Below are 13,958 nucleotides of genomic sequence, written 5' to 3'. Positions count from 1 at the left end.
GCAGGTTCATGAATAAACAATCTCAAAGGAGGATGCAAGGAAAATGCCTTAAGAAAACGAGCTTAAAGACCTAATAAAATTCTTGACAAAGGATTCCAAGATTGGAAAGTATCATGACAAGTCAATAAAATAGTTGGATTTAAGGACTAAGCCTCTTATAAAAAAGAGGATGATACGAGCCAAATGAGCTCCACTCATTTGGGATCTATGCTTTAAGGGCCAAATGTTAGAATCTATGACTTGATCACCCTAGGAAAGAACATATGGGATTAGAGGATAGCTTAGAACATGGGAATAGCTATATTTGATGATGTCCACCCTTTTAGTATTGAGACACGTCGCATTTTGAAGATAGCATGGAGTGTGCGAGGTCTACAAAGCAAAGAAAGGGTGTTTGGACCTACATATGGGCATTTGGTATTTAGGGTAACGTTTGGGCCCCGTGATATTTAGGATCACTTTTGTGCCCATTGTGTAATAAATAGCCCATGGCTATAAATAGTAAGTTTTCCTTCACTTTAGACATAGTTGATGAATGATGAATTGAGGTACACTTGTGAGTATTTTTAATGAAACTTGTTAGGAGTTTCTTTAGTTGTCTAGAAATATAGGTGCTCAGGATCTATTATCGTTGTGTCCTCGTAAGAGGTTGGTGTTATCGATAATTTATAGGAAGGTCTAGAGTTTAGAATACCCTTGGTTGTCCTCTCGTTATTGACTTATGTCAATCTATTCATCTTTTACTTTATCATTCTATTTTCTTGTCTTATTGTTTTTGTGATTTCGTATTTAGTGTGTTTCCTTTGTTTTTGTGTCATTTTCATTTTTTATAGTTTTGTATCATACCATTTGGGGTACAATCAAATCATGATTCCTCTCTAAGACCAAGAAAAGATTACCTATATTTTCCCCTATGGAACCTTCGTATTCAAGAGGATGCCATTCGGGTTATATAATGTGACAATAATTTTTCAGGGATGTATGATGTCCATATTCTATGACATGGTGGAAAACACAATTGAAGTATTCATGGATGACTTTGAAGTGCTTAAGGACTCATTCGATGACTATTTGGCCCATTTGGCTAATGCATTACATAGATGTGAAGAGTTCAATTTGGTGCTAAACTGGAAAAAAGGACACTTCATGGTGAAATAATGTATTGTACTAGGGCACTAGATCTCAAAACATGGTATATAGGTGGACAAAGAAAAAATTGAGGTAATTGAAAAATTGCCACTACCAATATCAATTAGAGGCATAAAAAGTTTTTTGGGTCACACAGGCTTTTATAGAAGGTTCATCAAGGACTTCTCTAAAATTACAAAACCTCTATGTAAGCTTTTACAGAAAGAGGTGAAATTTGTGTTTGATAATGCTTGCCTCAAAGCTTTCAAATGACTGAAAGAGTATTTGAATTCAGCGCCCATCATTGTATTTGCTGACTGGTCTGCACCTTTCGAGGTACTATGTGATGCAAGCTGAGTAGCCTTGGGAGTTATTTTAGGCCAAAAAATGGAATAGATACTACATCCCATCTACTATTCCAACATAGATTTAAACTCCGAACAGTAAAATTATACAGTTACCAATCAAGAGCTACTTGCAATGGTTTTTACTTCTGAAAAATTTTGATCATATTTTACTGGGACTAATGTCATAGTGCACACTGACCATGTAGCCTTGAGATACTTGATGTCAAAAAATATGCCAAAACAAGATTGATCTATTGGGTTCTCTTGCTACAAAAGTTTGATTATAAAGTACAAGACTGGAAAGGGAAAGAAAATCAAGTTGCAGATAATTTATCATGACTTGAGGATGAGACCATACAAAAATTAGGGGATGATATTGAGATAGATGAATTTTAGTAGTATCTGAAGATCTAATTCCTTGGTTTGATGATTTTGTAAACTATTTGGCAAGCGATCTTATCCCAGAAGACCTATCCTTCCAGTAGCAAAAAAAATTAATGCATGAGGTAAGGAAGTTCTTTTAGGATGAGTCATATCTGTATAGGATCTACGTTGATGGTGTGATTCATAGATACATTCTAAAGGTATGGATAATGAGCATTCTGGAAGCTTGTCATTGATGGTTCCAGTTGAGGGTCACCACAGTGGTAGACAGATAACCCACAAAATTTTACAGTGTTGATTTTACTTGCCATCAATTTACAAGGATGCCCATGATTTTGCAAAATTATGTGACCAATTTCAGTGTCAAGGAAATATTTCGTGATGCCAGGAACTCTGCATGACACCTATTCTGGAGTTGGAATTATTTGATGTATGGGGGATCAATTTCATGGGCCCATTTGTGAGATCCTATGGCAAGAGATATATTTTAGTAGTGGTTGACTATGTGTCAGAATGGGTGAAGGCAATTGTGCTTCCAAACAATGAAGATAGAGGAGTCACAACCTTTTTGAAGAAAAATATTTTTTTCTCAATTTGGTACTCCACATGCAATTATCAGTGATGGTGGGTCTCACTTCTGCGATAACTTGTTCAAACTCTTCTTGATAGATATAGTGTAAGGCATAAGGTCATGATACCTTAACATCCTCTGACAAGTAAACAAGTGGAAGTCTCCAATAGAGAGATAAAGACCATATTGGCAAAGACTGTGAATGCCATGTTAGACGATGCATTATGGGCCTATCGGATAACCTATACGCCCCCTGTAGGTGCCTCTCTATATCAGATTGTATACAGTAAGTCTTGTTATTTAAAGGTTGATCTTGAGCATAAGGCACTATAGGTATTGAAAAGGCTAAATTTTGAGTGGCGTAATGCAACAAAATTAAGGTTGAGCAAGGTGAATGAGTTGGATAAATTCTGACTCCGCTTATTAGAGCTCAACTATATACAAAGAAAGAATGAATATGTATCATGAATGGAAAATGAAGAAAAGAATATTTAAAAATAGTGATTTGGTCTTGTTGTATAATTTCAGACTACATGTGTTTCCTAGCAAGCTGAAATCTAGGTGGACTTGACTATTCACTATGGTTAAGGTATTCCCACATAGTGCTATTAAAAGAAAGTGTGATGGTGAGATCCCATTCAAGGTAAATAGGCGGCAGGTGAAGCACTGCATGGGAAACCTAGAGGAAGTTAGAGTCTGTGTTGAGATAGACCTTGATAAGTTTGAGTAGCCAAGGGATCTGAGTCGTATCAGGATGGTAAATCACATGTTGCTTGGGAGGTAACCCAAGATACACGAATTCTTAAGCGTCCCAGTTATGTTCTCAGTTCTCTTTGTTTTGTATTATTTTAGTGCATCGTGGGCAGTGCATAGTTTTTTAGTTAGGGCTGGAAAATACCATGGCATCATTGTTTTTTATTGTCGTGCTTTTTTTTTGTTGGTCGTGGTATGGTTGTAGAACCAACAAGTCTATGATAATTTTTTTCGTATTGTGTTTTATTTCGTATTGCGTATTTCTGTGTAATTAGGAGATTTTTTAAAGTAGTTAGGGCAGTAGTCATATTTTTCATTAATTTTTGAGAAAAATGATACCCCTCCAAAATTTGTGTTTTAGAACTGTGTGAATGCAATATGTGTGAACGTTGTGGATATTTTGATGGAATTAGTATTAGGGGCATGATAATCACTTGCTGATAATTGCATAAACTGGATAAGTAGTATATTTTAATAATGACTCTATTCTATGTGTGTGTGAGATGCTAGTTAGTTCCCTTTGTGTCTTAAATTCAGAACTTGCCTGGTTAGTCTTGCCTAGGTTTAAAGATAGTCGGTTAGGAAAGGATCATTAGTTGTTTTTTTATTTCAGTCCACATTTAGCCTAAATGACCTTCCAGGTGTGAATTATATCCCTTGATCCCTATTTTGAGCCTTATAACCTGATTTTCTTGTTTCACCATTCACCTTCCTATTTGTGTTACAATGAACCTATTTTGTCCCTAGTCCTCCTTGGATAATGTGCACCTCAACTCAGGTAAAATGCCTCAGTGCCTATCATAGGGGTGCATAGTATAAAATGGGTATCTAGAAGGGTAAAATAAGAGAAAAACTTAGTAGGGCTAGGTATGGTAGCATAAGAAAAATAGAAAAAAAAATTGTGTAAAAGTGAAAAAGAAAGAATAAAAGACACCTAACCTAAATGCGCATTAAAATAAAAAGGGTGAAATAAGGTTGGAAATAAAGGGAAAAACTTGCTAGTAAGTGAGACCCCAAGGTTAGTGTAGTGGTAAGGAGGCTTAGTCATATGATATGTCCATATGTAACATACCAGCCCCCAAGCCTACATTGCAAGCTGAGAAAAGTCCTATAGTGATCCTTGACTATCTGAATGCTAAGGTAAAGAAAATAAGGGCAAGCCTATGGTATTTATTGCACATTGATTAGAACTTCTCTTCTAAGTGTGAGTGTCTCTTGACTGTCACTGCATTGACATGTATTATTTCATAGGAATGAGTGGGATATCTTTGTTGTGAGGGAAGATGAGTCATATTGCTGTCTATTTGCTTGTTTTGAGTCGTGTAACTTGTACATATATATGATTTTCTGTTGCTAATTTAATGCCATACCTTGACCCCATTAGGTCACACTGTTGTGCTTCATTTTCATACGTAGTCAGTTTTAAAAGTAAGATTGGAAGGGGTGTTATGTTTTGAATTTAAAGCATTGATTAACTGCATTGAAAGCTTAGATTCTCCAAGTTAAACATAGTTTTTATTTTTGTTGTGTTTTGCTACCTGAGGAAATGCAAATGTACTAAGTTGAGGGTGCTGATGTGCTATAAAAATATGACACTTTTGATGCTTAAAACAAGAAAAATATGCAAGTTTCTGAGGTTGTTTGGTTAGATATAATGCATTTTGGATATGTTTTGTAGGAAATCATGTTTTGGATGCTAAGTTTATGAAAAAGATGAAAAAGGTGTTTTTGGCTACTTATTTGAGCAATTATGTATGTTCGGGATACTTTTTGACTTGTTCGTGTTCAAACCATGTGCAGGAATTGAAGAAAAGCTGAAAAGATGACTCTCGGCACTTGGTAAGTCAACATGTGGATGTAAGTAGAACTTATAGACCGCATGAGGGCAAAGAAAGTGCATGAATTCAAAAATCCCAAGAGCTGACTTGTAAGAAAATTTTGGTCTGGCATTTACGGTTGACTTACACCCTCCCTGCTAACTGCAAGTTCCACCGCGCCTAGGGACGGGGTGTAAGTAGAGACCATAAGTAGCCACCGACCCTGTTTTTCCTATTTCATTCGGGCTTTGGTTTCAGGGTTTCCTCATGTACTATAAATACCCTTTATGTGTTTTTAGTAGAAGTTTTTCACTTTTGATATTCATGAACATATCTTGATTCAAAGATTAAATCTTGATCTTGGGATTCTCTTGTATTAACTTCAGTTTATTAATTCAGTTACGGTTGTAGGTTTTCTAATTTTTATTATTGTGATTTCATCTATGCTTTTAATCATGAATGTTGTTGATTACTTCACAAGGATGAGCGGCTAAAATCTCATAGTTAGGGTTGTGGAAACCCTGGTTGATTGACTAAGTAGGGGAAATGCTATTGTTGTTCTGAACTGATACCCATGCATTTATTGCTTTATATTTAGTATAATAGTTTTCTTAATGAGTTCACATGTTAGGATCCTACCTAGATTGTTGCTACTTACTCCAAAATAGGAGTAGTGACTAGAAAAAGATAAATGCAAATAGTAATTTGGAGTTTAACTGTCGATCAACACTTTTAGATTTTATCTTAGTAAGATGGTTAGGTTTCATCTAATAACTAGAGGCATAAAAGGTAATATTTAATTGGGATCCAGATAGAGGTTAGTAAGGAGACATCTTGAAACTCAAAATCTAAATAATGAAATCCTTCTGCTCATCCAAAAGGCTGTAAAAGGTACATAACTTATTAATTCTACTTGAAAAGTATCTGGTTGGTTCAACTTAGAACAAAAAGCCTACAGAGTTGAGAAGCTAGGGGAAACACAATCCTAGTGTTCACTTACGACTGATTACAACCGATGTTGCTATTTTCTGCTAGTTCAACATTGATACTCAAAACCCCTATTTAATTTTCCAATTCCGTCCATTGATTACAATAATTGAGAGCTATGAGTCCACATATTCCCTTGGGATTTGACCCCAACCTTTGTTGGGTTACTATATTTGGCAGCGACCGTATCATCTTCAGCGGAGATTTGTATCTTAAACATCACCAATATCCACCCTAAAATTAGGTGATTTTCTTGAGTTGAGGTGTACAATGTCCAAGGAGGGGCCAAGACCAAAACAAGTTCATTGTAATCAAATTGGAAGGTGAGACTATAAAAACAAGAAAATGGGTCACTATAGGCTCAAATCAGGGATCAAGGGATTTTTTTTGACATTTAGATGGTCATTTAGGCATAAAGTGGACTAAATACAAAATTTCTTATGTTCACATCCTAACCAACTATCTACAACATAGGCAAGACTAACCGGGCAAGTTCTACATTAAATGCACAACAAAAACTAGGTAAGTATCTGACACATGCATAGTACAGGTTTATATTGCCAACTACTACCTATACAGTTCTTGAAAATGCTAAGCTATGATTATATTTTCCCTAAAATTAATGTCATAACAAGATTCATAATAGTCACACATATATTTACATCACAAAGTTCACAAAATTAATTTTTAGAGGGGTATCAATTTTTTAAAAAAATGCTTACAAACAAACAGAATATGTCAACTACCCTTAGGTTCCTAATTTTTCTCCTAATTAAATAGGAACAAAACAAATCACATAAAAAAACACAATATGACCTAGACATTCAAGTTCTACTAGGATAACATAGCCGACGGGAAAAGAAACATGGAAAGAAAAACCCTCAACTACTTAAAAACAAACAAAATATGTCTACAGCCCATAGGTTCCTAATTTTTCTCCTAATTAAATACAAACAACACAAAACACATAAAATAAAACTCAATATGATATAAACATTCTAGTTCTACTAAGATAATACAGCCGAAGGGAAAAGAACCATGGCAAGAAAAACCCTCGATTGTGGTATACCCCCAACCCAACTAAAGACTATGCACTATACCTAGTGTATAAATATAATATAAAATAAGGGATAAGGACATACCTAGGATGCTCTAGGTGTCCGAATTAGACTCTCCCTCTTCTAGGGCATCTCGTAGCTCAAACAGAGAAGGTGGTGATAAGGCACGTCTAAAAGATACACCCACTACTATCTCAGCTGGCCTAGGCTCATCAATCGAGTAGTATAGCCTAGAATTATGTATGGCCCTTTTTAAGGCCTACAAATAGTCCATAGTAGGGTCCTATAGTTCCTCTTCCCAACCTCTCTTATCCTCAATAATTGGGTACACATCATTATCAGCAAACAAATAAAATGACATTAGTAGAGGTAGAGGTAATGGTCAAGTGAAGGCAATAATGATTGAAGGAATGACTATAGCCCGGCTCTCTACTAGTGACTATACCTTGGCACATAATGTATCTATTTTCTTATGGAAGATAGATAAATTAGGATTCTAGACCTCATGAAACCATGCAGTTATCCTGACCTCAAAGCTATCAATCTGAGAATGAAGTCCCTTAGTATAATCTACCATATCATCCGTCAGCCTTACCTCAAATTAAGCCTCAACAGTCTCTAGTATATAGTCCAAACTCAAAGCCAAATTGGGCAAATAATGTAGCTATCTGAGTCTCTAATTGGGTAAGGTAAGAAGTCACCTCATCGTGCCTCTCAACTATGTGTTGTAGAAACTCATATGGAATACTAATCAAACCAGTAACAATGGGGTGAGGGGGCATAATAGATGTCCAAGCTGGCTCATAGATAGAAGTTAAGACTGGTGCAAATATGATCATAGCCCCTTTACAAATAGTATAAGTCTTGGATCAACTCTTTTATCGAATCTCTCACTAACAACAGTAATATCCGGCCTCCCAACATTCTCTACCAAAATAAAGGGACTTTTAAAATAGGTTGGTATAACCTTATGAGGTAGTTCTGCTCTCTATGCAGGGATCCAGTTTATTGCATTATTTATCAAAATAATATCTATTGTGTGCATTACCTTAATCTAATGATCTACCTCAGGAATATGTGGTACTCTAACTGCATCGTATGGCTATTGAAATAAATAAGAGAAAGAGAGGGTGGTGGTCTTATCAAATGCTCTAATGTGGATCTCTAGCCAGATCAGTCTTGTAAAATCTATGTCAAAGCTAGAAATTAGGCTGGTAATCAAGGTGTCTCTTCCACATGTAAGTATGTTGTCCAAAGTGATAGTGATAAATTCATTATATCTCTTTTTTCATCAACCTATATGCCCTCACCACCCAACTCAGCAATATGGGTGGCTATCAATCTAGCCAAATTAAGTCTTTATCGCCTGTGATCTACATCCCTCGTGGCATGCCTATCACACTCTAGTCTCACCCTATAATCAAACTCAATTGTCAATATTATTCCCTCTTACTCTAGCTCAAATAATACTCAGTGGATGGTCACCTAAAAAATATCCACTCACATTCCCCGACCAAAGTATGGGTCAGCTGGGGCTGCTAAAATCATCTAACCTAAAGAAGAGTACTCAAATAGATCATTAAGTAATAAGAGGCATAGAATTCCCAAACTAGAGTCGAGTTGTATGATCCTTGGGGCTGAGTCATCTACCCCAACTGATATCAATCAAATGAGGCCTTCAGGTCTGGTGTTCCTGCTAGCCCCATAAAATTAATCCAAACATATATTGTAATGTTTTGAATTGTATAGCCTTGCTCTATGATGAATCTATCTCTCTCAATAATACATTGTAGCCCCTCCATACTTTAATTTAGAGAAATCTCAGCAATAGGCACAGCTGAGACATGTGTGGAGTTAGATGATGGGGCAGTAGGTGGTAGAACAAGGGGTTGAGTATTATGTGCATCTTACTAAGTATCATGCAACAATGACAATCAGATCTATTATGGACCCGGGGTTACACCCTCCTCAGACTGGGGTGGAGCAGAATTCAATGCCGACTCACTAGCTAAATTCGATACATCCTCTGACCCCCCCTCCAAACTAGGAGTTGGGTGCATCGTCCTCATCTTTAGAACCAGAAATTGATCTAGACTCAACCTTCTATCTGGAGCCCAAACCTAACTGTACCTTATGTTCTTAATCACCCACTCGTTTTTCAAACTAAAAAGAGTGTGGTGGTGCCAGCTGGTCCAGTTTTATCCTTAACCTTTGAATAGTTCTAAGTGGTGAATTCTGCACCTCTTCCTATTCCTGTGAGAGATAAGATCCCATCTGAATAATAGCTAGTATGGGTTGGGGTCTCATCCAAATAAGATCTAGGGCTGGTCGAGTGCCCAATGTAGCAAAAACTGTTGCAGCTGCAGATTATCTCTGTGATTAGCCCTGAGTTTGTTGTGGGGCCAATATGGTGTTGTCTTGGCTCATGGGGTACTCCTCTGCGTTGGAGTTTAGACTAAAATCCCTTCTTTAGTGCAGCTTTTGGTGCTATCGTACTTTAAAAAATAGTTGTTAGTGCCTGAAATATAAGAATAGAACAAGAAAATTGTAAAACATTTAGCGACCAAGGGTAGGCTACCTATGACCCCACTTACAGAGGTTGTTAGTAGTACTTACGGGGTTTGTAGGTACCCTCATAAGTACCAAACAAAGTGCTGAATTCTCAAGGATTCAAATCTATTACTTATGAGGCTACTTACGCCCTTGTAGGTGCTACATATGAGTCAAGTAAGTAGACTTGTAAGTGACCATTAGAGAGTTGATCATTTTTTCTCAAAAATTTTATCCCACACGATGTATATTTCAATTTTTAGCCCAATTTCGTACACTACAATATACAACAATTTAAGTTCAACATGTCTAACACAAGTATTTTTGGGCTTTCCCTTCACTATTCAACTTCTACTTCCATATATTAAGTGATCACAGGTTTCCCAAATAGAAAATATGTAACAAATTGGTTTCCATCAAGTTTAGGCCACACATAGTTCAATAATTATGAGACTTTGACAATTACATGGCTATATGTAGCACTATTTCAAGTTCAATGATCATGTACATGTTTTTACCAAAGTGGAGCTAAGAATTATTACCTGGATTGGAGAAATCTGTAAGTAGAAGATTAACAAATTGAGAATAGCCCTATGTCTTGATGAATATACGCGCAAGTGATGGTTCAATAAGAGGATTTTTCCTCTTATAGATTAAGAGGGAAGTTGAAGTGTTAGAATATGAGTGAGAGTTTTATAATTTGAGGAAGTGGGGATAACGAATTGGAGTTTTGAGTTTTTAAGGGAAGCGGTCTGGCCGAATTTAGGTCAGGACACTTGGCCTGACCTAGATTTGAAAAATTTTGACCCCAAAATTTAGTCAACTTACGAGGCCACTTACGGCCCGTAAGTGGTACTTACAACAGCCGTAAGTGAGCTTTTAGTTAACTTTTCATCTGATTTCTACGAACCCTCTTATGGGGACATAGGTTTTACTTAGGACCCCTATAAGTGGGTTTCTAAGTACATTTTTAGATACCCAAAAATCCTTGAAAATTTTTTCTGACACCTATGACAGCACTCACCTTCTTTAGGTGGGACTTACGACCCTTGTAAGTGGATCTGTAAGCCCACTTACCTAGACTTGTCTGAATTTTACAATTTTTACTAGCTTCCAGGTGTTTTCCCATGCTTTAAACCTACAAAAATGAAAACAAAGTGAATAGTAAAACATTGTGTTTCCTCCAAATCAACACTTGTTTAACGTTGCTTAATGACGTGGATATGTTGGATACTCACACTTCATTAATAAGCCCATGGGTTGCCTCTCATGAAGCACCTAATTTAACATCACTGCATGACTCATTTTTCTAAGCTACTCAAACTTCACCAAGGTTTATATCAATACAAACCTTAACTTTCTTAATATTTCCCATATAGTACTAAACACGTTCCTCGTTTACCTTGAATAAGGATTCTCTGTCTCACTTCAACTCGATTGCAGTATACAGGAATACTCTAACCACCATGAATAGACTATACCATCTAGACTTCAACTTGCAAGAAAACAAGAAAATTCTCAAATTATACAACACAACCATATCACTAGGCTGGAATACCCTATTCTCAATCTTGTTTTCATGATACAACTTCATCTTCTCCTTGTGTAAAGATGAAATCTTATAAGACCGGAGTTGGAATTCATCCAACTCATTTACCTTACTTATTCTCAGGTTTGCAATATCATTCCAATTAAAATTTATCTTTTTAAATGCCCATGTTGTTCTCTAGTTCAACTGGCAAGTGGCACGCCTTTTCGTACATAAGATGATATAAAGAGTCATCTATAGAATTTTTTAAAGTCATTCGGTAAGACCAACGTACATCATCTAGTTTCTTTGACCAATCAGTATGATTGGCATTCACAGTTTTTGCCATGTGGACTTGATCTCATGATTAGAGACCTTAACCTTCCCACTCATCTAGGGATGGTAAGGAGCTGCCACCTTATGTTTCACACCATATTTTTTAAGCAGGCTCTTAAATAGATGATTAAAAAAGGGACCTACCATTACTAATAATAGCATAAAGAGTCCCAAACCTCGAGAATATGTTTTTCTTCAGAAATGCCATGTCATTACAACCCTTATTATTGGGAAACGCAACTGCTTCCACCTACTTTGAACCATAGTCAATATACACCATTATATACTTAAGACCATACGAATTAAAAAATGAGCCCATGAAATTAATCTTTCACACATCAAACAACTCAAGCTTAAGTATAGGCATCATGGGAAGCTCATGCTTTGGTAAGATATTTCCTTGGTGCTGGCATTGGTCAAAGGTATGGGCATAGTCATGTGAATCTTTATCAATCGTTAGACAATAGTATCCATCCTGCAAAATCTTATGGGTAATGTGTATACCACTATGGTGACCCCTAATTAGGGATGAGTGACAGGCCTTAAGAATATGCATCATCTCAACTTTAGGAATACACCTCCGGATCATACCATTCGTACGTATCAAAAATAAGAATGGCCCATCCCAAAAGAACTTTTGTACCTCATGCATAAATCGCTTTCTCTACTAAAATAATAAGTCTTCTAGAATTAGGTCACTTGCCAAATAGTTAGCAAAATTAAGAAAACAGGGGATTAAGTCTTATGATAAAGCCAAGACCTTCTTATCCAAAAAAGTATCATTAATATCATGCTCATCCTTTAAGTTGAGCATCACCTCATATTCTAGGCTGGATAGATGGTTTGCAACTTCATTCTCTTTACCCTTTCGGTCCTTAACCTTAAAATTAATTTCCTACAGCAAGAGTATCCACAGAATCAACCTAGGTTTTTCATCCTTCTTCACCATATGGTATCTAATGTTGCATGATTAATATGCACAGTCACTTTGTTCTCAATCAAATAGGACCAAACTTCCAAAAAGAAGAAACCATCGCAAGTAACTCTTACCCAGTCATAGTATAATTTTTCCATGCAGGGTTTAGTGCTTTGCAGGCACAGTATATAGGATAAAGTATTTTATCACATCTTAGGCCTATGACAGCTCCTAGGGCCATACCACTCGCTTCACACATGACCTTAAATAGAAGAGACCATTCTATTGACGTAAAGATAGGAGCATAAATCAACTTCTTTTTTAGAAAGTCAAAGTCCTTGAGACACGCATCATCAAACACAAACTTCACCTCCTTTTCCTATAACTTTCACAATGAATTTGTGATTTTGTAGAAGTCCTTGAAGAATCTCCTATAGAACCCTGCAAGACCTAAGAAACTTCTAATACCCTTAACAAAATAGGTGGAGGCAATTTTTCAATCATCTCAATCTTTACTCGATCAATCTCTATACCTTTCTTTAAAATATTATGTCCCAAGACTATACCTAATTTCACCATAAAGTGACACTTCCCCTATTCAATACTAAGTTACACTCCTCACGTCACTAAAGTGCATTGTCCAAATGGGGAAAACAGACATCAAAAGGATCACCCACGATTGAGAAATCATCCATAAAGACCAATATAGTATATCCACCATATAAAAAGATGGATATCATATAACACTTAAAGGTGGTGGGGGCATTACAAATTTTGAAAGAAATCCTCTTTAATGAAAATGTACCATTTGAACATATGAAAGTGGTTTTCTTTTGGTCTTTGGGGGTAGTAGAAATTTTATTATACCCCAAATAACCAATAAGAATACAATACCAATCTCTACCTGTGAGATAGTATAAAATTTGATCCATAAATGGCATAAGAAAGTGATCCCTCTGTGTCCAAGTGTTCAGCGTCCAATAATTCATACAAATTCTCTAACCCATAACTGGTCTCATGGAAGCCAACTCATTCTTATCATTTGGGACCATAGTGATCCCACCCCTTTTTGGCACATACTAAACTAGGCTCACCTACTTGTTATCTGCAATAGGATAAACTACACCCGTATCTAACCAATTGATTATCTCCTTATTTTCCACCTCTTGTATAGGTGGATTAAGAAGACGCTGATGCTTGATGCTAGGTATACACTATGATTCCACCTAAATTTTATGAGTACAAATTTTGGGTGGAATCCCAATAATATCAACAATAGTCCAACCAATGGAACTTTTACACATCTATAATACTGATATCAAAGCCTCAACTTATGTATCAACTAAATCGGCCCCAATAATAATTATCAAGGTATTGTTGGTCACAAAAATGCACAACGTAGGTGAAAAGAGAGATCCTTTAATTCTAAGATTAATGTCTCCTTAATAGATGGCCGAACTGGTAAAGTTGCTCTATTCTTGAGGTCAAAATCCAACTTCTTTGGCGTATAAGTGTTAGATCCTCTACTAATAAAATCACTCACCATCTTATCATACTTATAGATTCTATCCCTGTAAAAGCTC

The sequence above is a fragment of the Capsicum annuum genome, chromosome 8, assembly GCF_002878395.1.
Source record: "Capsicum annuum cultivar UCD-10X-F1 chromosome 8, UCD10Xv1.1, whole genome shotgun sequence".
Classification (NCBI taxonomy): domain Eukaryota; kingdom Viridiplantae; phylum Streptophyta; class Magnoliopsida; order Solanales; family Solanaceae; genus Capsicum; species Capsicum annuum.
Note: the sequence above shows the minus strand (reverse complement) of the source record.